Genomic DNA, 23,750 nt, shown 5'->3' on the forward strand with positions numbered 1-23,750 from the left:
ATGGCATTCGCACAAAGGATGTCTAAACTAAGCAGATGACATATTTGATGTATAAAGTAAGCAATGCAAGACACCATATGCATGATATAACCAACATCAGCATGCCAAGTTAGAGCGAAGACCTCAGGGGGTAAATAGGAGTTGTCCTCTCCTTCTAAATCCCCCTCAGAACAGATATCTTCCTCTCGATTACAATCCCAAATGCGTGGAGGGGGGGCTGCCTTTGCGCCTATCATGGAGCGACGTCTGCATGAAATTTTATTACCACACAAGGCTCGTCTCTTTTGCTCTACATGTTCAGTTCCATTGTTTACAATAACTGCCATGCATAGGAATAAAACATAGTGAGATTATGTAAGGAGTGCATGCCGAAATCCAAAGTGATGGTAGCAACCTGTGGATAGACCGAAAACCAATAATAGCAGGCAGATAATGGTTTCAGTTAAAAAATACAGATAATGGCTTCTTTACTGTTTGTTTCCCACCCAACATGAAACTCATAGTAGACACCGGAGATTAACCAGATAGTAGATAGATACTATTGATAGCGGCCCTGATATGTACCCCACAACCATTTAAAAACTCAAGTTTGACCATTAGTTTGGAGCTGACTCAGAGTCTAATCAGTGAACAGGACGATAAAGTAGCATGTAATATTAAGCGATGCATAACGTAAGCAGACACGAAAGAGTGCGACCTCTTTTGCGGACCCGTGTAGTCCTCGAGGTCATCTGCTCGATTGATGATGGTAGTGCAGTTTTCATGGCTGCCAGCGGCAGGGAAAAAGATCTGAGGCGGCGAAAGATAGTCTGCAGGCCAGATCCCTGCTGTGCTGGACCCTTCTGTCATTGGAGCAGCTGAGCTGGGGTGGACGACGGCGCAGCAGGAGCGGGACAAACCACACAAGGTTTTCTTTGACAACTATATGTAAGAGAAGTAATTCTGTAAGGGATCGTTTGAATTGGAGGATTACAACAATGCAGGGATAGGAAATAGACAGGAATAGGATAGGAATGCACGTGCAAAACAGAGAATTTAAAAACACAGGATTTCTGCCAATCTGGGTGTTTGATTCACAACAATTGGAAGATCACAGGATGCAAAGAAGCATGGTGAGATTAAGTCGAACCACAAGAAAAATGTACGGTTATAATGCTATTATGCTACTATCTCTTAGTCTTGTGCTTCATGAATAGGAATTTGAAAACGAGGACAAGTGAAAATTAAAATTTCTATGTTTTTTCTTTCAAGGAGACACTAAAGAAACAAATCCGTGTGCTCAGTGGACAATATATATAACATGTAGAGTAAAAAAGAGATGCAACAAGTGTACAACCTCTTTGGCGAAGCCATGTCGATCTCAGCGTGATTGGGTTGGCCGGTGAGGATGCTTCGGCTGACTTAGCTGTCGGAGGAGGGGAAGAAGATCTTAGGCGTCTGGAGATGGAGCCCGAGGTACTGCTCCGCTGTGATGGAGGGTTTCGTTGTTCGAGCAGCTCCGGTGAGTTGTACGACGCCGAGGCTGAAGCAGGACAAGAGAGACAACGAACAACGTTAACCTGAGTGGAATTCTAATAGCATCTCCAATACATGACGTAAAATACATAACCACAAAGTGCTAGATGTAAAATACATCAGCCGCTCATCTCTGAACTTAACTGTTGAAACTGAATTTAACTGTCAAAACTGAACTTAACTGTCGAAACTGAACTTAACTGTCGAAACTGAATTTTGCTGTCGAAACTGGACGCACTAGCAAGGTGAGGCTACACGTCGGTCGACTGACTTTTTCATCTCTGGTCAGTTGATTTTGTAGCCGTTGGATATGAAATCAAGGGCTTGCGGTTCATCTTCAACCTCCACACCCCTGAGCCGGCCAAACAGCAGCCCCCCGTCGCCCGCGGTGCGCCGCCCCGCCCACCCCGAAAACACTCCCCACCGCCGGTCCGCCGCCGCCCCGGCCATCCCTCTAAGCCCCCCGTGCCGAGCTTTTTCTCCGGCGATCCCCACGCCACCGCCCCGCCACCGCCGGCGACCACCGCCCCCATCCTGAACCCTAAGATAGATAGTGGGGTACCTCTCCAGCGAGCCCTCCTCCCCGCTGCGGCTGGTTCTTCCTTCACCCCGGCGGCATCGGAGTGAAGTGTAGCTAAATCGGAGCAGCATCGCAAGCAAAAGCAAGAGTGAGGGAAATAGCAAGAGCAGACCAGGTAGGGCACCGAGAGCAAGAGCAGAGCAGCAACGCGAGCGAGAGCTAAAGCAGCAGCAGGTCCTACTGATGTGGACGTCACCGCCGAGGGAGCGACGCCGTGGAGGAAGTGGCCGGCGACGCCGCCGTGGATGTAGCCATGCTGTGTCGGCTCGGGACCGAGTGCCGGCAGCACCGTGAGATCGAATCAAGAAGAAAATGCGGTGATTAGTGTACAACCTCTTTGGTGGCGCCGATTAGGCCGCAGCTTCATCCGAGGAAATGGTGATGATAATGCTCTTCCGTGGTGCAGGTGAAGACGGCGGTGTGGGAATGGTGGTGGCGCAAAAGACGAGGGGAACGTCAGGGCAGCTCCTTGGAGGTGGAGGACGGTGTGGCTGAACCGGCGGGACGATGAGATGGATGACGGATCCTCATCCGGTACGGTGGATGAGGGACGTCGAGGTGTTGCTGTGGACAACGTCGTCGGGGAAGAGGCTCCGGGTGGGTGGCAGACAGAGCAGGGTGTGGGGTTCGTTGCGGGTTTTCGCGGCCTCGGTGTACGAATGGGTGGACGAATGGGATGGCAGTGGGGAACCATGGCTTAGAGACGCGCTTGTCTGAAATGTGGGGTAAGTTACGAAAGTACCCCCACCGATTTGAGGTGGTTCTCTCGGTTCAGGGGTACCACGGGCATTTCGCGTGTCGGGATTTCATAGGAGGTGGGAGTTTTCGCGCGCGTAGTAATTTCGGAATAGCAAGGCGCGGGTTGAGATGGAGGGAGTTGTCGGAGCACAACGAGACAAAGATATATCTTAAATATTTCGGGCTAACAAGGCGCGGGTTGAAATTTCCGGACAAGCCTAACGTGTACTGTACCAAATCAATGCGCCCTACAAATGTCATTCGAAACTTTGAATTCATGTTATGTTCAATTAAAATATTTCGCTACGTGTATAATGCATGCAAACTACTACTCAAATGAACGTTTTAGTGCATTCCAAACGTATATACTACCGCTTCAATATGAACTAAATTTGAATTCGTTTCTCTATTTGAATAAGATCTATAGTAATGATTGTTGTGAAGTCAAAGAATTTGAATTCGTTTGTCAGTTTTAATAAGATCTACAATCATCATTATTGTCAAGTTAAACCATCATTTGTGTATTATCTTCACAGCACACCACATGATTAGTCTCGAGTTACATATGAACTATGTGTACTATATGACCACGAACTAGATTTTTTGAATCCACTTTATTTAGATTTCAAATCACATTACATTTCTAGCTCTAGCTAGATCTTCATAATCTAAACAATGTCTCATATGTATAATGTGTTTATCACATTATGTATGGTGCCCCGCCCCATACGCCTACAAGTATTTAGATGTGAGTTGCAAACACCACACATTACCACAAATTCAAATAAAATGTGAGAATGTTCGATATATAGTATTGTTTAGATTGTTCGATATTTAGTTGTAAGCTGCAAACGCCACACATTATCACAAATTCAAATAAAATGTGAGATTGTTTGATGTATAGTATGGTTTAGATTGTTCAGCATTTAGCTGTGAGTTGCAAACACCATGCATTATCACATTAGGTATAACATGTGCACAGCACGTGTATCACCGCTATATTCATGCATGCAATGTTTAAAACACTATGATCTCCTATTCAAATATATGAATCCGCTTTCATATCAAATTATGATCTTTGTTAGTCTCTTACACCCACACAATCCTCTAACCTTTGTAGCTACCACTAACTTTCTCTCGTGCATGCACACGCCCTCCTCGCCCTCCCCCTCCCTCGGCATTCTATCCACCGGGCACATTCATTTTTTTCCTTTAGGTCGTTCTCCCAGAGTCTCCACAACTCCTTTCCGACACACACCGACCGATAAGCCTCTCCAGCGATGCCTGCCTACAACATACAAACACACCTTCAATCTCCTCCTTTATGTGTCCTTGCCTCGTGTCTCTCATACGGTCAGACACACGTGTAAACTCTCACCCCTCTTTTCATCGCTCTCTCACAACCACACACTCCTCCCCCTATCTAGCTAGTAGTTGGGCCTCTCGCACCACCTCATAGCTCCATTCTCTCTGTCTATCCGTCTCGCTGGGCCTTATTAGCCTCTAACAAATGGACATACACCGACCGATCTCTCGCTATACATATAGCTAGCTAGGTCCTTGTAACTCATTTTTACCCACACGTCAATCGATCTACCTCATTAGTTGTTTCACTCCCTTCCTCCGACAAACAACAATTGATCTACCGATCTAGTTAGGTTTGCTTACCAAACACATGGTTCCCCTTCATCATCCATGGATGTGTCCTGACAGATCTATCACGCACAGGCACACACAGAAACACATCCCCACTCTTATTGATAACATTGCAGTTCCACCCTCAGTTTGTCTAGTAAGCCTCTCCCACCATCTTCGAGAAGCAACTCCATCACCCATCCAGCACTCTACCCCTCTCCCTCCCTCTCTCTCTCCTCTATCTCTCTCCCATCATATTTCCCGTCCTTTAGTTATGTATGGATGTCGACCGATCTCCACAAGACATAGCTGGGTCTCTCCTTCTCAACACATATACGAGTCGTTCTACCTCTATAGTTAGGCCTCTGCCTACCCCTCCCACCACCCCCTCCTCCCACACACACCGATACATCGAGCGCTCTAGTCATGTCTCCCTGCCACACACAAACTTGACGTGTGCCCTCTAACGTTCCGGTTGGCAAGTCGCCCTATATCTTTGACTTGTACACACACACAATTTCGATGGCTCTCTTCATCGATCTCGCACCCACCCACTTGATCCTCTCTTCGACTCTATCGATAGCTATGACCCCTCCCTCTCTTCTCGTGGATTGCTCGACCCTCTATGTATGATATGGATAGGCCTCCATTTCAGACACATTGCATGGAAAATTTTGTTTGGGATGTCATTGACACATATTCCCACAAATAATTCACGAAATCAACCCCCACCCCACCCCCACCCGAAAACAAAAAACACTCACGAACGCGGTTTGTATCTCTCTCACACACCCACGTAGGTGGGGAACGTGCACGAAGAGAAGAGGTGCATGCAAGGCGCATGTACTCCCGTCTCTTTCCCAACCACACCCGCGTGGGTACACGGTGGAGCTCATTTCTGTACGAAAAAGGCAGCCCACGTGGTAATTTGGCACATGTACTGGTTGTCCACTTGGTGGAGGGAGGATCGTCTACCACGGGTGAACAAACAAATTGCGACTTGACGTGTTTTGTTAAAAAAGAGGCAAACCATCTGGGGCCTACCTTAGAGGCAAGGCTCTATACATTGGAGTAGTTTTGATGTGTCCCGTCAACTCATAGAACGAGGAGAAGCTTGCTTAGTACCCCGTCTCCCCCGCCCATGGGCACGGTGGCTCGCAGGATGAGGTGAAGCTTGCTTACTACGCCTTACGCCCGCTCCCTCGCCCATGCGCGCGGTGGCTCGCAGGACGGGTAGAAAAATTTACTACTCCCTCCATTTACTCCTCGTCCCTACTACCTTGGTTATAGAGATTATATCATATTGTTTGGAATATATATGTCCTTTAGTAGATTTCAATATGAACTACTAGTGCATACTCCAAACACTGATGTATATAGACGTATTTTAGAGTGTAGATTCACTCATTTTGCTCTGTATGTAGCACTCTCCCTCGCCCCTCGACCCTCGCCCACGTGGTGGACATGCAGCCATTTATTCGGTCTCATATAGCCAGAACGATATATACTGCACTACCATTATTGCTCGACTTCCCGAAGAGGCGAAGAGCCAATCGCAAGGTCAATATTTTGGAGATGCCAAGTGCAAGGTTATAGGAGAACGAGTAGTAGGTGCCGTGTCATTTATAAATAAAGTTTTTTTTCCTTCAGTGGCACATACGCAATATGATAGGTTCATATGGAGAGAAAAGGAGTACATGGTCAGGACGGGCCAGCCTACACGGTTGCTTGCTGGGGTTGCTCTCTTCACACTCTCTCGCACAAAACGACTGTCGCCACATCTCTAACATCCCGGTGGATCACGTCCGCTTGGGGAAGGGGTGGATGCTTAGTGTAGATGTGGTGGCCATCGCCGAGGGCGAAAACCCACTGTTGGCACGTCCCGAACAGGGGTCCCCGCCGTTCTCTCTCACAAAGCCGGTGAGGTTGCCTTCGTCCCTTGCTCAATACCGCGACGTGGGCAGTTGGCGCCTCCCGCCGCCCTCCTCAAGGTTGAACTACGTCCCTCAAGTACAACTCCCTTTACAGTCGGCTTGCACCACTGCTCCAGCTGCCCACATCACTCCCTGTGGATATTTCTCTACTTCTTTGCCCCGCACATACCTCTACTGGCTTCTACGTACTGTATTTGTGATGAGTTTATGTCTCATCAACTAGTCCCAGTAATCTTATTCTAATCACGCTTGTTCAATTTCTTTGCCACAGGGATGCTCATCTCGATTTTGGTGAAACTGCACAAAATGATCCGATGGTCAAAAGGTTGCAAACTTCATTTATTAGGAAGCTCGAACGTTGCCAGCAAATTGAAGCCTGGTCAGGGTCACGGTTCAAGGGCTAGGGACTGCATGGATCATTTTTTTCTTTAGCTGCCTCTGTTCCAAAATAAGTGTCAACTTTAGTATTAGTACAACTTTGTACTAAGGTTTGCACAAAGTTGAGAAACTTATTTTGGAACGGAGGGAGTACATATTTGCTATGATCTGTCAATCATTGAGATGCAATAGCATGCATGTTAGTCTCCTTTGTATTTGATGAAATGTTGCAACGGGCAACCTTGGACCCAAGATACATGTAACAGAAGCTAGAAGCTTCATAACATTGTACAAATTTATCTCGCTGATAAATTACAGTACGTACTATACTAGTACTTCCTCCGTTCCTAAATATAAGTCTTTGTAGAGATTTCACCATGAACCACATGCGGATGTATATAGATGCATTTTAAGTGTAGATTCATTCATTTTGTTCCGTATGTAGTGGAATCTCTACAAAGACTTATATCTACTAGTAATAGCTAGCCCCCACTACTAGGAATTCTCTATCCTCTCCTTGAGCCACGTCATCAAAATTGATGTAGCCGTTAGATGAAGTAAATCAGTCCATAATAGCCGTCTGATCTTGACGTTGAGAGGCTCCGCACTAAGCCACATGCAAGCATGCAGAAATACCATGCCACATGCATGTGAGTGGGTTTTAAATCACATCAACATGTCTGCATGCAAGCATGCACCGGTAGCATGCATGTAAGTGAGCTTTTAAGTCCCATTAACATGTCAAAAAGAAAAATATAATCCCATTATGCAGTAGGAGTTTAGGAGTTGGCTGATCTTTTTTCCTTACGTGGGATGATCTAAATGATGATGGGAGTTCATTTAGTTTGGCTACCACATTTGTCTTGCGGTTATAGAGTTTTTTTTTGTTCTATGAAATCGATAATTTTGCATAGAGAGATATACCGCTATTCTGCGCCAACGCGCGGGGACTCATCTAGTAATATTTAGGAATGGACGGAGTACTATGTAAAGAGTTAGGTGTCGCACGGTGATAGTAATGTGAGGTGGGCCATGTAATCACTGAGCCTGCGTGTTTTCACTACTCTTGCACGCCTCCGCTGTAAGAATGGAGAAAATTGTAATCTAGTAGTAGTAGTATACCTCCTTTCGCCAAAAGCGTGGGACATCCAGCAGTCCTACCACCTCAGTAATAAAGACCAATGACCCATCAAATCACATAGACCCAACAGTAAGTTGGATAGACGAAGCAACCATCACTCTTGCGCCAGTGAGAGGTCGCGTCCGCTCTGCCCGGGCATGAATGCGGCACCAATTCTTTGGAGCTGCGCTGACCGTTTCGGGCGGGAAGCGCGTGCGGGTGATGGAGGGGCTTTGGGTGGGCCAGGCTGGTCAGGAGCGGGCGTGGCAGCTGTCCGCATGTCCCTACCGGACACGCCCGGGAACGAGAGGATGCACCGACTCTCGCGGCTAAAATCATACACTACACAACATCTCTCTGTAGGAGTAGGTCGATCTGTCGCTCTCCCTAACACACACATGGTGTTAAACACACACACACACACATGCATGCACCTTGGTCTCGTTGCACCTTCTAACATGACTTATTACACCTAGATGGAGGGAGTAGTAAGTATACGAGATACGGTGGCACCCTGACTTAAGTCGAATACAAGTGGCCAAAATTTGTGTGCATGTTATAATAAGGATTCCATTAAAATAGTACGTGAGCGAACAGAGGGATCAATTGGACAGTGTTCCCAAGCAGTAGCGAGATGTGTGAGGTAAGATACACTTCTGGCGCTTTTAATTTTTCTTATTAATTTGTTTGTTTCACCCTCTGACTGGTGGGATCCAACGTACTACGTGGAGGGGTAAGGTGACTGAGGCTGCATTATTTCTGCACCACTGTGGATAGTCTTACCACCAAAGCCACATGACACGATTATGATTGAAATCCCAATGACCCCCCCACACAAAAAATAACACGGCATGCTTGTCACACGAATGCAGGAATGTATAAAAGGTTATTTCCCTCTCGTTGAACATAACGGGAGGGTTGTGTAGCTGGTTAGCCTGTTCGCTCACTCTCTCGCCCTCTCCCGCTGGAGCCTCAGGGCTTGTAGTTGCTCTCTTCAAACTCTCTCGCCCTCTCCAGATCTAAACAAGACCTCGTTGGCCTCTCTCTCCTCTCACTGCTGCTCAAAGAGCCGGCAGGATCCGTCCGCCGGGAAGGGAAGGAGGCTTCACACTGTCGCCGTCGGCAAGGGACTACCGGCGCAGCTATTCACTTTCCACCCAGCGGTGGCGCGGGAGGGCCTCCGACCCCTTCTTCTTCTTCGCCGCCGTCCCATCGCCCACCGAACCACGCCCCAAGAACCTTAAGGTATAATTTACTTACTCCACATGCATTGCTCTAGCTGCATGTATACCATGAATCTAGGACGTGGTTCAAACAGGAAAGGAGTGGGGGAAAGTAGTGGGAAAAGTTGTATATAGCATGAATCTAGGACGTGGTTCAAAGAGGAAATGAAGGGGGAAAGTTGTATAGCATTAATCTAGGACGTGGTTCAAAGAGGAAAGGAATGGGGGAAAGTAGTGGGGAAAGTTGTATCGCATAAATCTAGGACGTGGTTCAAAGAGGAAAGGAAGGGCCGAAAGTACTAGTTCAAAAAGGAAAGGAATGGACAAGGCTGTAGAGTTTGAGCAGGACTAGATTTGCTACGCTCACAGAGGGAAAGGCGTCTAAAGATAACAAAACTGGGACCAACACAAATATGCTCCTTGGTTGCTTGTTCTTTGTTGCAACAGACTGTGCATGACCACAGTACATCGGTAGATGCACATGGTGTTGGTGCGTCCACTGTCCCGTGCAACTCATTAGCTGTTGTTAATCTAAGGCCCTGTTTGGTTAAAAACTCCCTAGTCCCTACATGCTAGGTTCCAGGGACTAAACATGGACTAGAGGTTATTAAATGACATGCTAAAAGACCATGTTACCCCTAGTAATGAACTAATAGAGACAAGGTGCGATGCGTGGCAGGGGCAACTATTGGAAAAAGTCCCAAAAAGACTCCCTCGGGGTCTTCTTTCTTTAGTCCCAAATGCCCACTTTTAGTCCCTAAAAGTCCCTCCTCTTTGGTTTAGATGGGACTGACACGGAGTTTTTTTAGTCCGTACACCAAAATGTCCCTGTAAACAATCACCCTCTAATAATGCTGCTGGAAAATTGATGCAATGCCATAGTTAAAAGAAAATTACATGTTTAACGAATTTTATTGTTAATATAATCTCTATGTTAATATTAATCAATGCCACCGTTTGAGAAATGCTACTGTCTTGCTTTCTTTCCCATTTAGACAAGGTAGATGCTTCTTTTTGTTGCCTTCTGTGTCATCCACCGTTATTGACCACTAATTGTTTCCTTTGCACCTCTGTGTAAACAAGGTTATCTGCTTCACCTCGTTGCCATTGTGACCTTTTGTTGCACTGCACAAAACACTTTTGTTTTAAGAGTGTTTTGTGCAGTTCAACCAAAATGTCACACCGACAACGTTGCTTGATTGCTTGATCTTAGTGGAACTGCACAAGAGGAGATCTTACTTCCTATCCGTTAAGGAGAATTTGGTTCAGATCTTCTTCTTGTGAGTTGTTTGAATTCCGCATCATGAGAGGTCAGTACTAGCCTTCTTTCACATGATTCTGCAGTGTGCAGTAATATGTTGTGCTACCTGTACCATACTGTTGCTTGATTTTAGTGAATTGCACAAATGGAGACAAGACTTCCAATCTGTATGTGCACCGTAATATCCCATTGAGGTAAGATAAGGATATTTCACAACTGCTGGCCTGTATTTTGCCACTTTCATCAAAAAATTAAGTTTAGTACTATACTTGTGCTCCCTAATTGACATGCCAAATCTTACATTGAAGGCGGAGCTTGTTTGTTATTGAACCAAGTGATGAAGGGGAAGAACAAGGGGAAGAAAAACAAAAATCAACTCCCGGTGCTCTCATGAAAAATTGGTATTGTCCTTGAGAAGTGCTTCATCTGTGCTGTTTTAAATATTTCCTTTCCTTTTTTTGAGCAAACAGTGATGCTAGCATTTAGTAGTCCTCTTGTCTTTGCACAACAGGACCATCTTCCTCTGAAGAAGAATATGGAGTACGTGAAGTGACTAGTTCCGATTATGCCAGGATGAAGAAGCCCTGTCTATCTTATCATCAGAAGGAGCAGTTGAAGGATGGTTACATTACTCCCCACAAGACCAAACTAACTTTAGCTCAGAAGGACTGACAACATCTCCATTTTTTTGCTATGATGCGCGAGTACAATGTTGTTCTAGGATTCTTTCTGGTGAGTTCTATTTTTCTAAAAGTGTGCTCTACATGGACCATGTATGTGCTTGTGAAAACTGTCAATTCATAGTACACTTTGCTCTATACTAATCACTTTTTTGTATTTGTGCAAACAGGGGTGCTCAGCTTGATTTCAATGGGAACTGCACAAAATGTTCATTAATACATCGAATCATTCATTTCCACCACAAGAAAGGAGGTGCCGATAAGTTCAAGGCATTGCAACATATAAGAGCGAAATCATACAAGCTACGCGTGAATTTGGTTGATTTTGGTGGAACTGCACAAAAAGAACAACTGGTTTATTTAGCACGATGTGCCATGTCAATGTCCGAACTGATGGCAAACTCTGTCCATTCCACAATCGTAGGCATTTGATATTTTGGAATGGGACAACCTTGTCAAATTTTTCTCATTGATTTTAGCAAGACATGCGTTTGATATTTTCGAATGGGACGCCCTTGCTGTCAGCAGCGTCAAACAATTTTTTATTTATTCTTTAGTTGTGAAGTAAATATTGCCTCTGACATGTGAGTCACTGAGATGCATAATCATCGATTGTTTTGAATGTTCTCTATGAATTGCCAGACCTGTGTGTTTGATTGCAATGTACAGAAATGCTAAAAACCTTCTCAAACTCTTTGTACTCCTTCTGTTCCTTTTTACTTCGCACATTGTGAAAGTGCATACTTTTTTGTATAAGATTGGTTAAAGTAGAGATACTTTGACTGCAGACAAAACTTGTATGCAGACTAGAAAGGACCGGAAGGAGTACATGTGAAACTGCTGCAAACGAGGTGATCACCCTGGGAATAATGCTAGTACATATTGTTTTGCATGTTCATCCAATGCCAGTGATATAGGAATTCGAACTAATCGAAATAAATTCATTCATACACGGTCGGATTTCATATAAACATGCCAGATTCATTACATTTCATACATTCTTCAACTAAAAAGGGGTGCGCTGGAGGTCTAATTTATTAACCGAAGCTACCCACCTGTGTCCCGCTGAGCCGAACATAAGCTTCAGTGACTTAACTGCAGGTGCAGTGGCGTAACTGACATGTGGCCTGTTGGGCCCACGTGTCAGTCAGCCAACTGCACCAGCAGTTAAGTAGAAGCAAAGTTATTCTCCAGCAGAACTCCCCAACTCCACGTCGCCACCAAGAAGCTAACCGGCCGTCAATGGTCAACCCGCCTAGCTTGGCTTCAACAGGAGGGTAGCAGCGGTGGCCTTACTTGGACCCGAGCGGCGGCGACCTACCGTGTTCTACTCTTCCTCGTTTTCTGTGTGGCGCGGCCTCGTTGGCAGCGGGGCGGGGCCTCGGCGGAGCCGGAGATGTCCTCTATCTCGTTGCCGGCGGGCGGCGCCTCAGCGGAGTAGTGGAAATCCTCCCCCGCGTTGCCCACAGGGTGGGGCCTTGGCTGAGCCGGCGATGTCCTCTGCCTTGTTCTTGGTGGGACGGGGCCTCGGCGGAGCCGGCGGTGTCCTCTGCCTCATTGTTGGCGCCGCGGGGCCTCGGCGGAGCAGGGCCTCATCGACGCCAACGGAGCGGGGACTCGTCGGAGCCGGCATTGTCCTCTGCCTTGTCCTCGGTCTCGCCAAACAGCGTCTCGCCCGCTTCATCGCCCCCTTTGCTAGCCTCTTTGTAGGCGGCCGCAGCCTCCGCCACCCGCATGCGCTCCCGCCAGCGCTCGAGGCGGCCCTTGCGGGCGGAGCGGTACGAGTCGAGCAGCGCCTCCTGCTCCGCCCGCTCCGCGGCGATCTTCTCCTCCGCCTGCAGATGCTCCTGGAGGAGATGGTAGTTGTAGGCGGCGTCGGCCTGCGCCTCCCAGAACTGCTCCTGACGCATCTGCCTCACACTGTCCATATAATGGGCACGGGCCTCACCGATGGTCATGGTGCAATGCACCGGCGAGGATGGCGCGGAGGAGGGGGTTGGCGCAGGATCATCAACTACCATGTTCTCCATTGCGACGTCGTCGTCCTCTGGCTGCCTGCCCGCCAGCCGGTCGGCAGCAATGGCTGCCATCTCCTTGTGGTCCGTCGACCGCCCGTCCCGAAGTGCACTGGAGCGCGAGGAAGCCATGGTGGGTAGTAGTGGTGTGGACAGGAGAAAGGGAACGGATGCAGATGACTGCGGCTATGGCCGGCGCAGCAGTTTATATAGCAATGGTGGGCGGGCGGAGGGACGGATGTGTGGCACCAGAGTAGCTGCCTCGGCAACCGCGTATCATTAATGTGGGCGGCAGATGGACGGATGGACGACACTTGTGTTGTTTGAAGGCGAAGCAATCGCCTGCACCGGGAAGCGGGGCAGGCGGCGCTGACTGTTTCGGGCGGAAAGCGCGCGCGGGCGAGGAGATGACTTTACTTGGAGAGGATGACAATGGGGACCCACCAGGTCCATAGCCTACGTACGCAAGTGCCTCCTTATTATAGATATATGTATAAAACTATACTCCCTCCGTCTAGGTGAATAAGTCATATTAGAAGGTGCATCACGACCTAGGTGCAAGCAGATTGGTGGAAAAGAAGAATATTTCTCTCTTCTAAACACAACATTTAATCACAGCAGTTAAGAGGATGCCTTATTAGCTACCCATGCAGGCCATCGTAATTCATAGCATGCAAAGCGCTTTTATTTCTTGCCTAATAACCGCATGGACGTGCTGCATGCATTGGTCCTTGCCCGAGCAAAAAAAGGGAGGAAAGGGGTTTCCACGGGAGACAACGAGGCAGAGGTGGAAGCGCTCGCTGGAGTTATTTATTTTGCTTCCCCCTGGTTTCCTGACATCACGGTCCCACACCATTGTCAACCTATGTAGTACTAGTCAATAAACGAGAGAATTGCACAAGAAGCGACCGACAGCTGGGACCAAGCAGCTCGAGCAGTATTTGTGTTTTTGAGGTGTGAGCACTGTAGAGTTTTTCGATGTTTAGCCCAGATATTAATTTTTCTCCTTTGAACAACAACGAAAACATCGCTGCAGGTACTAACTGGGCGGGCTGTGGACCTTCTAGCCCACGCCAGATATCCAGTCCAGATATTAATTTTTTTCAAGCTGAAAATGGCTAGCCCAGCTATACTTTTTTTAGGAATACCCAGGCAAGGTCAAGTTGTTATTCTCCGCCCCGCTGGGCTGCAAATCTTTCCTAGGAGGGATGCATTAGGCTTAAGAAGAAAATGGGATGTAAGAAATAATAAATGGGATGTAATTATAAAAACTGGGCAGTAACTATAAAAAACTGCACCAAACACGTGATTACTTTATAAAATATTATTTTTGGATATTGAAAATTTTAATTTCATTAATTGTTGCGAGAGCAATGTTTCGTTGGATTTTTACGTAATATAAATTTATATTGAAATTGTATTTAATCTGACTAGAAATTTCGGGATAAAAAATTTTCGGATCCCATCAAAATGTGGGAAATTTTTATTGAATTCTGTTTTGAACAGTTGGTTGAAATGGGCTGTACTTTTAACAAACTGTAAATGGGTTGCAGTAAATTCCATTAGAACTAAAAAATGGGCTACACATTCTTACAAATCTCAAATGGGCTATAAGTTCTCTGCCACACACTTCTGGCCTTACTAAGTTGACGCGTCCCCTAAAAAAACAGAGTTGATGCGTATGCAAGGCTTTGTCAACTTATAGTCAACATACGGTTCTAGCAGCAGTGGCCGTTGGATGTCCATCCAACGGATGCCGTGCTTCTTCTTCAATCTCGGATATTCTAGCTTCACCCGCCTACAAAATGATTCCTCCCCCTGACATCTGGGGCGCACCGTTTCGGAAGCTGACCTGTGGGCCTACTAAGTTGACGTACCAAGGGCTTTGTAAACTTAGTCAATATAAACGATTCTAGCTGCAGTGACCATACGATGTCCATCCAACGGCCGTAGTTCTTCTTCAACCTCTGGTCTTCTTGCTCCAGCCGCCTAAAGCAGCGCCGGTCGTGCCGCCTGCTCCTGCCTCCCGTGGCCGGCTGTGCTGCCGTGGAGGCCTCACCGCCCCCTACTATTCCCACCGCTGGCCAGGCCCTGCGGCGACGGCAGCCTCACACCGCAGCCGAACGAGTGAACCCTCATACTCCTCTCCATGTGGGCATCCACTGCCGCGTCTTCACTGGCTCCGCGTCGTCCCCTTCCTAGGCCTCGCCGTCGTCCACCGCCCTGGTGCTCTCGGCGCGGCGTGGTCAACGTGGAAGGAACGACTTCCATCGGACATGGACTATACGTGGAGAGGCTGACAGCTGGGTCCACGGCGGCAGCAAGGAAGTGCCTCCTTATTACGCGGAAAATAATGATTCCTCCACCTGACTGCAGGGACCCACCGGACGGGCCACCAGTATTTTGCGAAAAAGTCGTTTCCCCCTGACTGCTGGGACCCACCGGACGGGCCACTGTATTTTACGAAAAAAATGTTCCCCCCGCTGTCAGCTCGGACCCATCGGAAGTGCCTCCTTATTATGCACAAAAAAAATGAATACTCCCCCGGCTAGCTGGGACCCACCTTGCTGGGAGGCTAACTTGTGGGCCTACTAAGTTGACGGGGACGAAGGGCTTTGTCAACTTAGTCAATATGAACGATTCTAGCTCTAGTGACTGTACGATGTCCATCCAATGGCCGTAGTGCTTCTTCAACCTCTGGTCTTCTTGCTCTAGCCGCCCAAAGCAGCGTCGGTCGTGCCGCATGCTCCTGTCTCCCGTGGCCGGCTGTGCTGCCACAGAGGCCTCACCACCCCCTACTATTCCCACCACTGGCCAGGCCCTGCGGCGACGGCAGCCTCACACCGCAGCCGAACCAGTGAACCCTAGTAGTCCTCTCCGCGCGGGCTTCCACTCCCGCGTCGTCCCCTTCCTAGGCCTCACCGTCATCCACCGCCGTGGTGCTCTCCGCGCGGCGTGGTCAACGTGGTCAAGGAACGACTTCCATTGGAAGAGTACTGTATGTGGAGAGGCAGACAGCTGGGTCCACAGCCACAACATAGTTTTTTTGTGATTTGCCAAGTAAGTCGCTTTGTCAGGCCTGTTGGGCTACAAATCTTTCAAGATGAGGAGAGCTTTCATTTGGCTGGCCGAGAAAATGGCCCATCAGTAATGAGAAATGGGTTGTACATTTTTAAAACACATCAAACCGGCAATTAGTTTCAAATATCTTTTTTTTCATTTCAAGATATTTAATTACATTAATTTTTATGCGTGGAGAATTTGTTGGATTTTATATTGATATACATTTATTTTTAAAATCAGTTTGAATGTGAGTCGAAATTTCAGGATTAAAAACAGTTCAGACCACACCAAAATATGCAAAATTTCGTATAATTTTTTAACCGTTGCCATAATATGGGCCGTAATGCTAACAAAAAGAATATGGGCTCCAAAAAAAACCTTAAGAATTAGCAAATGGGCTGTAAATTATTAGAAATAATGGAAGATGGGTTGTATGCTATTTTCCACTGATTTGAGGCTTTCCTAAAAAAAGGTTGACGCACAAGCACTGACTGTTGGATGTCCATCCAACGGCCGTCATGCTTCTTCAATCTCTGCTTTTCCTGCTCCAGCCGCTCAAACAAGGGCCGGCGGGACTGCCTGCTCCCTCCTCTTCGCGGCCGGCTGTGCTACCGCGCAGGCCTCACCGCCCCGACCGTAATCCCATCGCTGGCCTAGGCATCCCTCTACTCACCCACACCTGTTGTTATTTTCCAGCGATGGCAGACGAACCAGTAAACCCTCGTACAATCATACTCCCCTCCGCGTGGCAAACAACTGCCGAGTCTTCCCTACCTCCGTGTCGTCCCCTTCCTAGGCCTCGCCGTCGTCCACCGCCCTGGTGCTCTCAGCGCAGCGTGGTCAACGTGGTCAAGGAATGACTTCCATTGGACGTGGACTGTACATGGAGAGGCTGACAGCTAGGTCCACGGCCGTAGCAAGGAAGTGCCTCCACATTACGCGGAAAATAATGATTCCTCTACCTGACAGCTGGGACCCACCAGACGGGCCACTGTATTTCGCGAAAAAAAATTCCCCCTGACTGCTGGGACCCACCAGCTACATCTTCGCACGCAAGGAAGTGTGTCCGGGAAAAAAAAACGATTTGCCCCTGACTGTTGGGACCCACCAGCTACATCTTCGCAGGCAAGGAAGTGCCTGACAGTCGGGACTCACCTGGTCGAAGCGTATGTAGCGTTGTCATTCTGGTCGCGAACGTGTATGTACATACTGGTCGATGTAGAGGCGCGCACGTGTTGTAGTAGAGGCGCACACGTAGCATGTACACGTACGTACAATGGCCAGGGTGCAAGAAAGAAAATACGGCCACGTATGTGTACATATGAGTGGGGTCTCGAATGCCTACTCGCGCATACGTACGGCCAGGGCTCGTGTACATTGCTGGGTTGGAACGGAGAAACATCGTCGTCGTCGTGCTCATGGGGAGGCAACGAAATGCGTCGGGTTCATCGGGAGGGCTTGGACGAAACAGGCAATGGAAACAAGGCCTGGCGTACTGCAGAACGGAGGAAACGGCCTTGTGTTCGACCGGCCACGTTCGAAATGGGATCCTGTTCATCGGGAGGGGTCTGGCGTACCGCAAAACGGAGGAAACGGACCTCCTACGGTCGAAACGGGGGTCCTGTTGATCGGGAGGGGTGCGGCGTACCGCAAAACGGGGGAAACGGACTTGTGTTGGAGCGCTACGGTCGAAATGGGGGTCCTGTTCATCGGGAGGGGTGTGGCGTACCGCAAAACGGGACTCCACGAGATACTGTTCATCTCCACCGTCAACCCACTCCAGCCTCCACGAACTACTGTTCATTCACCGTCGACCTCCTCCAGCCTCCACCTGCGACTATTCATCAATGGGCTCCTGTTCATCCAGCCTCCACCGCGCGCTACTCCACCGGCTACTGTTCAACCAGCCCTCTCCACAGGCTCCTATTCAATCACCCCTCCATAGGCTACTGTTCATCCTGCCCTCCACCGTCTACTGTTCATCCTGCCCTCCACGGGGTCCTGTTCATCCAGCCCCAACCGGCTCGATCGATCGGGGTCCTGTTCATCCAGAGGCAACACCACGGGGTCCTGTTCATCCACCCCCACCGAGAACTGTTCATCCAAGCACTCCCGCAACGCTCACTGTTCATCCAGAGGCAGCATCGATCGGCTTCAGTTAGCAGCAGTAGCGAAGGAATCGCTCGATCGGGTTCAGTTAACAGCCATCGATCGATCGCTCGGGTTCAGTAACGCGTAGCCTACAGTGCAATCGCTCGGGTTCAGTTAGAGCCCAACGCCTCGCTCGGGTTCAGTTAGAGCCAACGCCTCGCACACACGTGCGTACGTGTACGAGAGAAACGCGCATCGCTCGACCCCGACCTCCCACCATAACCGGGAACTCCCTGAAATTTTCCTCCCCCTCGCTTCTACCACGGGTTTTTCCGTCATGGACGGCCCAAAGGATGTCATGCAGCTGCATCTCCGGCCTGCCCAGGACGAAATGCCCACTTTCTGTCATGATTTTTTGTCATAGAAGTAGGAGCCCACCACATCTATGATGATACTGGGTTCTGTCACAATTATCATCATAGAAGTGTCATATGTATGACAGAATATTTTTTCGTTCGGCCCAAAATGTCACGGATGTGTCTTTTTTTTGTAGTGATAGATTCATCAAAATAAGCAAACAACACACGAAAAACAGAATCTGTCAAAAACAGAACAGTCTGTAGTAATCTGTAGCTAACGCAAACTTATGGAACCCAAAAAATTCTAAAATAAATTTCTGGACGTGAGTAATTTATCTATTAATCATCTGCAAAAAGAATTAACTAAATAGCACTTTTCCAAATAAACATGGCAGCAATTCTCGTGAGCGCTAAAGTTTCTGTTTTTTACAGCAAGATCAAAAAGACTTTCCCCAAGTCTTCCCAACGGTTCTACTTGGCACAAACACTAATTAAACACAAAAAACACAACCAAAATAGAGGCTAGATAAATTATTTATTACTAAAAAGGAGCAAAAATCAAGGAATAAAAATAAAATTGGGTTTCCTCCCAACAAGCGCTATCGTTTAACACCCCTAGCTAGGCATAAAAGCAAAGATAGATCTAGGTATTGCCATCTTTGGTAGGCAATCCATAAGTGTCTCTCATAACAGATTCATATGGTAATTTAATTTTCTTTCTAGGTAAGTGTTCCATACCTTTCCTTAACGGAAATTGGAATCTAATATTCCCTTCCTTCATATCAATAATTGCACCAATTGTTCTAAGGAAAGGTCTACCAAGAATAATAGGACATGAAGGATTGCAATTTATGTCAAGAACAATAAAATCTACGGGCACATAATTCCTATTTGCAACAATAAGAACATCATTAATTCTTCACATAGGTTTCGTAATGGTGGAATCCGCAAGGTGCAAGTTTAAAGAGCAATCATCAAAATCATGGAAACCTCGCAAATCACACAAACTCTTTGGAATCATGGAAACACTAGCACCCAAATCACACAAAGCATAGCATTCATGATCTTTAATTTTAATTTTAATAGTAGGTTCCCACACATCATAAAGTTTTCTAGGGATAGAAACTTCCAACTCAAGTTTCTCTTCATAAGATTGCATCAAAGCATCAACGATATGTTTAGTAGAAGCTTTATTTTGACTATAAGCATGTGGAGAATTTAGCACGGATTGTAACAAGGAAATACAATCTATGAAAGAGAAATTATCATAATTAAATTCCTTGAAATCCAAAATAGTGGGTTCATTGATATTTAAAGTTTTGACCTCTTCAGTCCCACTTTTAACAATTTTAGCATCAAGATCTAAAGACTCTGAATTTTTGGAACGCCTTCTGGGTAAAGGTGGATCATATTCAGTACCATCATTATCAAGATTCATACTGCAAAACAAAGATTTAATGGGGGACACATCAATAACTTTTAGATCTTCATCTTTATTTTCATGGAAACTAGAAGAACACGCTTTCACAAAACAATATTTCTTAGCATGCATCCTAGCGGTTTTTTCTTTGCACTCATCAATGGAAATTCTCATGGCTTTGAGAGACTCATTGATATCATGCTTAGGTGGAATAGATCTAAGTTTCAAAGAATCAACATCAAGAGAAATTTTTCTTCAAGCAAAGCATTGAAATTCTTTTGCGAATTCATAAACTCCTTAACACTACACTACAGGAATCAGCTACTTTGCCATCTGCCACGGCGGACGGCAAAGAGATTTGCCGTCAGTGGCGGACGGCAAACAGTGACGGCAAAGACAGGGTCGGCAAACAGGCCCTTTGCCGTCTGCTTTTTATAGCGGACGGCAAAGAGTGCTTTGCCTACAGCGGCGGACGGCAAAGAGGAGTGACGGCAAAAGACTGGACGTCCGCCAGTGTTAGTCCATTAGGCGGCTAACGGCGGCCTTTGCCGTCAGCCAGCGGACGGCAAATTTGAGCACCTCTTTGCCGTTCGCCGTCCCTGGCAGATGGCAAAGAGACCAAATTGGCATTAATTCTGTTTCTTCTTATATCCATTCATTTCCATAGAAAATCAAACACACAGACACACATACATATATATATATATATGACCAATATAGGATATCACATGTTACCAATAGTAGCAAGTTTCATCCATACATATGCATAGTTTCATCAATATTACACAGTTTCATCCATAGGTAGCAAGTTTCACAAAGTAAAAAACAAAAACTGAAGACAAGCACTCCATATCTGAAATTACAAGAAATGACCTAAAACTAAATATCTATTTTCCTAGGCAGCACACACTTGACCACCATAGCATCTTGCCAGACAAGTATCTGTGGAGCACAAAACAACAGTCAGCCTGATTAGAAATTTTAAGGAGAGCAGTGCTAGTTTAAGAGTTATGAACAGATATAAATGGTGCATAAATTCCTATTATTCAAAAAACATAAGTTATTTCCAAGTGAAACACGGGGCAATGTTATCCACTTCAAAACAGAACAGAACACATAGGTACACACATCGTCAAGTTTTTTCCACAAATGAGTTACTGATTGAGTTCAAGAAATGACCAAGGGCCTAATTGGTTCACAGGACCTAAAAACTCATAAATAGGGAAATCACTGGGTTGCAATGTCATGCCCTCTCTTGATACAATATGTTCGACAGGATGTTTGAGTGCATCATAGAAAACCATAGGAGTTTTTCGAAGCCGCATATTACAATCATATGGAATAATTTGAAGCAAAGAGGCCCCAAAAGGGGAAATCATGCTGTGTGGGAAAAGAGAATACCATTCACCATAATGAAAAATATAGCATGCCAGAATCACTATTCTAGAGCACATATCCGTACCAAACCATTTATAGTGTTTCCAACTCTTCTAAGCATGTTAGAACACCATGAGGACAATCAAATTGAGTTATCTAAGCAATTTTACAATCAAATGGAGTTAACACAGGCCCCAGGGTTAGGGATTTAGTGACGGCAACAGTCTGCCAGCCGGCTTCCTCAATAGAAGGGACAGACCGAGTGCTAGAAGCAGAACAAGAACGTTGATACACAAGATAAGCACAAGCCCTTGAGAGCAGTATGCTTGGCAGAACAATTAATTAACCTCTAGAAGCAGAAGCAGCACATTGATAGACAAGCTATTATGAAGAACCAACCTTGAGAGCGGTCTGCTTGCACAAGATATCATTGGACTTGAACATGACTGTGGCAATCCAGATCATGACGAAGAAACCTACACAATATAAACTCAATTGGAATGAGGAACTCGCCATCATCTTCTGACCAAGAGGCATCAAGTACCTAGACAAAAAAGTAAGAGCACAATAAGATACAATGTATGCCGGTGGACATGTGTAACAGCAAGAAAACTACCCTATGAATAGCATAGTTAAATGTGATTCCTCCTAGTAGTATGTGTTCTATTATTCATAGTGATGAGAGCCTGAGACTATGCCAATAATGTCCAGAAAGAAAAGGCCTCCAAAATGTAGCATTATTTCAGTAGCAAGATTTTCTTTTTGGAAATAGGTTTATCCGAGGAGCGTTGACCTACGTCACATACTGTAATGCAGGCACTTCATTTGTTTTTAAGAAACTTGAGATTACTGCTGGTGCTAAAAGAAGATCTGACAACTACTCCCTCTGTCTCAAAATATACAGAAACATCAGAAACTTGTGTACCTTCCAAATGGACCAAACACTTTGTTGATCGCTTGGAGAAAATATATGCTTTGAGGAAGAAGAATTGTTGTCGCGCTGCCTATGTAAGAAGGTTCCCGCATAAGTAATCAGGTTGATCATGAGCTTAACACTAAGCAGTTACAGAAAATAGTAGAGATGAAGCAAGCAACAATATTTACTTCCGGGATATTATCAGCGGATCCATGAGACGGTCAGGCTTTGAACCCTCTGCTGCCCATAAGTATCAGTATCAAAATGACCTTGCCCAGGTAGTGTACCAACCACATATTAGCACGAGCTTGTCCAAATACAAGACACGATGGGGACTGAAGAACAACGAGACTGCAAACAGAATTAGCATTGCAGGAACCGCGGAGCACAACCAACGCAATCGACAGTACTGAGCCACAGACAGAGCAAGCGAGCAGGCACGGAAAAAACAGGGCGGAGGAGCGGGACTCACGCGCGCTCGAGCTCGTCGGGATCGGGATCTTCGGCTGTGGCCGCGGCGAGCCAGAGCTGCGCCATCGCGCAGATCCTAGGGGCCCACCGGCGCCCCATCCCCGCCTCCCGGCCGGCCTCAGATCTCCCATGGCGGGCGGGGCGCAGAGGAGCTCGGTACTCGGCTCCCATGGCGGCGGCGGATCTCGAGGTCGGGGCGACCGGTGACGAGGCTTCCGTGGCGGGGCGGCGAGCTTGTGGGGAGGTGGCGGCGCGCGACGCGGTGCAGGCGGCAGCGCGAGGCGGCGGGGCTCCTGGGGTCCGGTGAGGTGGCAGCACGCACCGGCGGGCGGAGGCGAGGTGGCACAGCAGCGCGGGGTCGAGGAAGGCGGGGTCGGGAGGCTCTCGGCTGTGGGGCGGGCGTCGTCGAATCCCGTCGGAGCTCGCCGGAATCGGCCGGCGTAGCTTCTCGCGGGAGGGAGAGGGAGAGATGAGCGGGAGGGAGAGAGGGGTGGGGCAGAGAGATAGGGGCGGAGAGGGAGGGGATAGAGACAGAGGAGGTGGGGCAACGGTTTTTTTTACCCGCAAAAAAAAGATAGCCCCCTCTTTGCCGTCCGTTAACAGATGGCAAAGAATCTTTGCCGTCCGCCAGCAGATGGCAAAAAGTGGGGTTGGACCGTTGCAGTATATTGGCATCCGGTGGTACCTCTTTGCCGTCCGCTGACATTCTTTGCCATCTGCCAGCAGACGGCAAAGAAATGACAGATGGCAAAGACCTTCTTTGCCGTCTGCCAGTTCTTTGCCGTCTGTTGTTTGGTAGTTGATGGCAAAGACCTTCTTTGCCGTCCGCAAGCAGACGGCAAAGAACTGGCAGACGGCAAAATCCCTGATTTCAGTAGTGCTAGTCTCCAATTCAGAGGGTATCTTATTAAAATTTCCATAAGAATTGTTGTAGGAATTACCATAATCATTAGAGGAATTACTAGGATATGGCC

The 23,750-nt window shown here is 47.2% G+C and overlaps 1 long non-coding RNA gene across 1 annotated transcript; it reads right to left on the minus strand.

The window, feature by feature from the left end:
• Positions 1-21,767: 21,767 nt before the first annotated feature.
• Positions 21,768-22,576, minus strand: LOC125523179. Its single transcript, XR_007290132.1, has 3 exons — positions 22,494-22,576; positions 22,315-22,393; positions 21,768-21,933 (listed from the first exon to the last, which is right to left on the minus strand). It is a non-coding gene; the product is annotated as an uncharacterized LOC125523179 (long non-coding RNA).
• Between the last annotated feature and the right edge of the window lie 1,174 nt (positions 22,577-23,750).

The sequence above is a fragment of the Triticum urartu genome, chromosome 7 (assembly GCF_003073215.2).
Source record: "Triticum urartu cultivar G1812 chromosome 7, Tu2.1, whole genome shotgun sequence".
In the NCBI taxonomy this organism is placed as follows: Eukaryota; Viridiplantae; Streptophyta; class Magnoliopsida; order Poales; family Poaceae; genus Triticum; species Triticum urartu.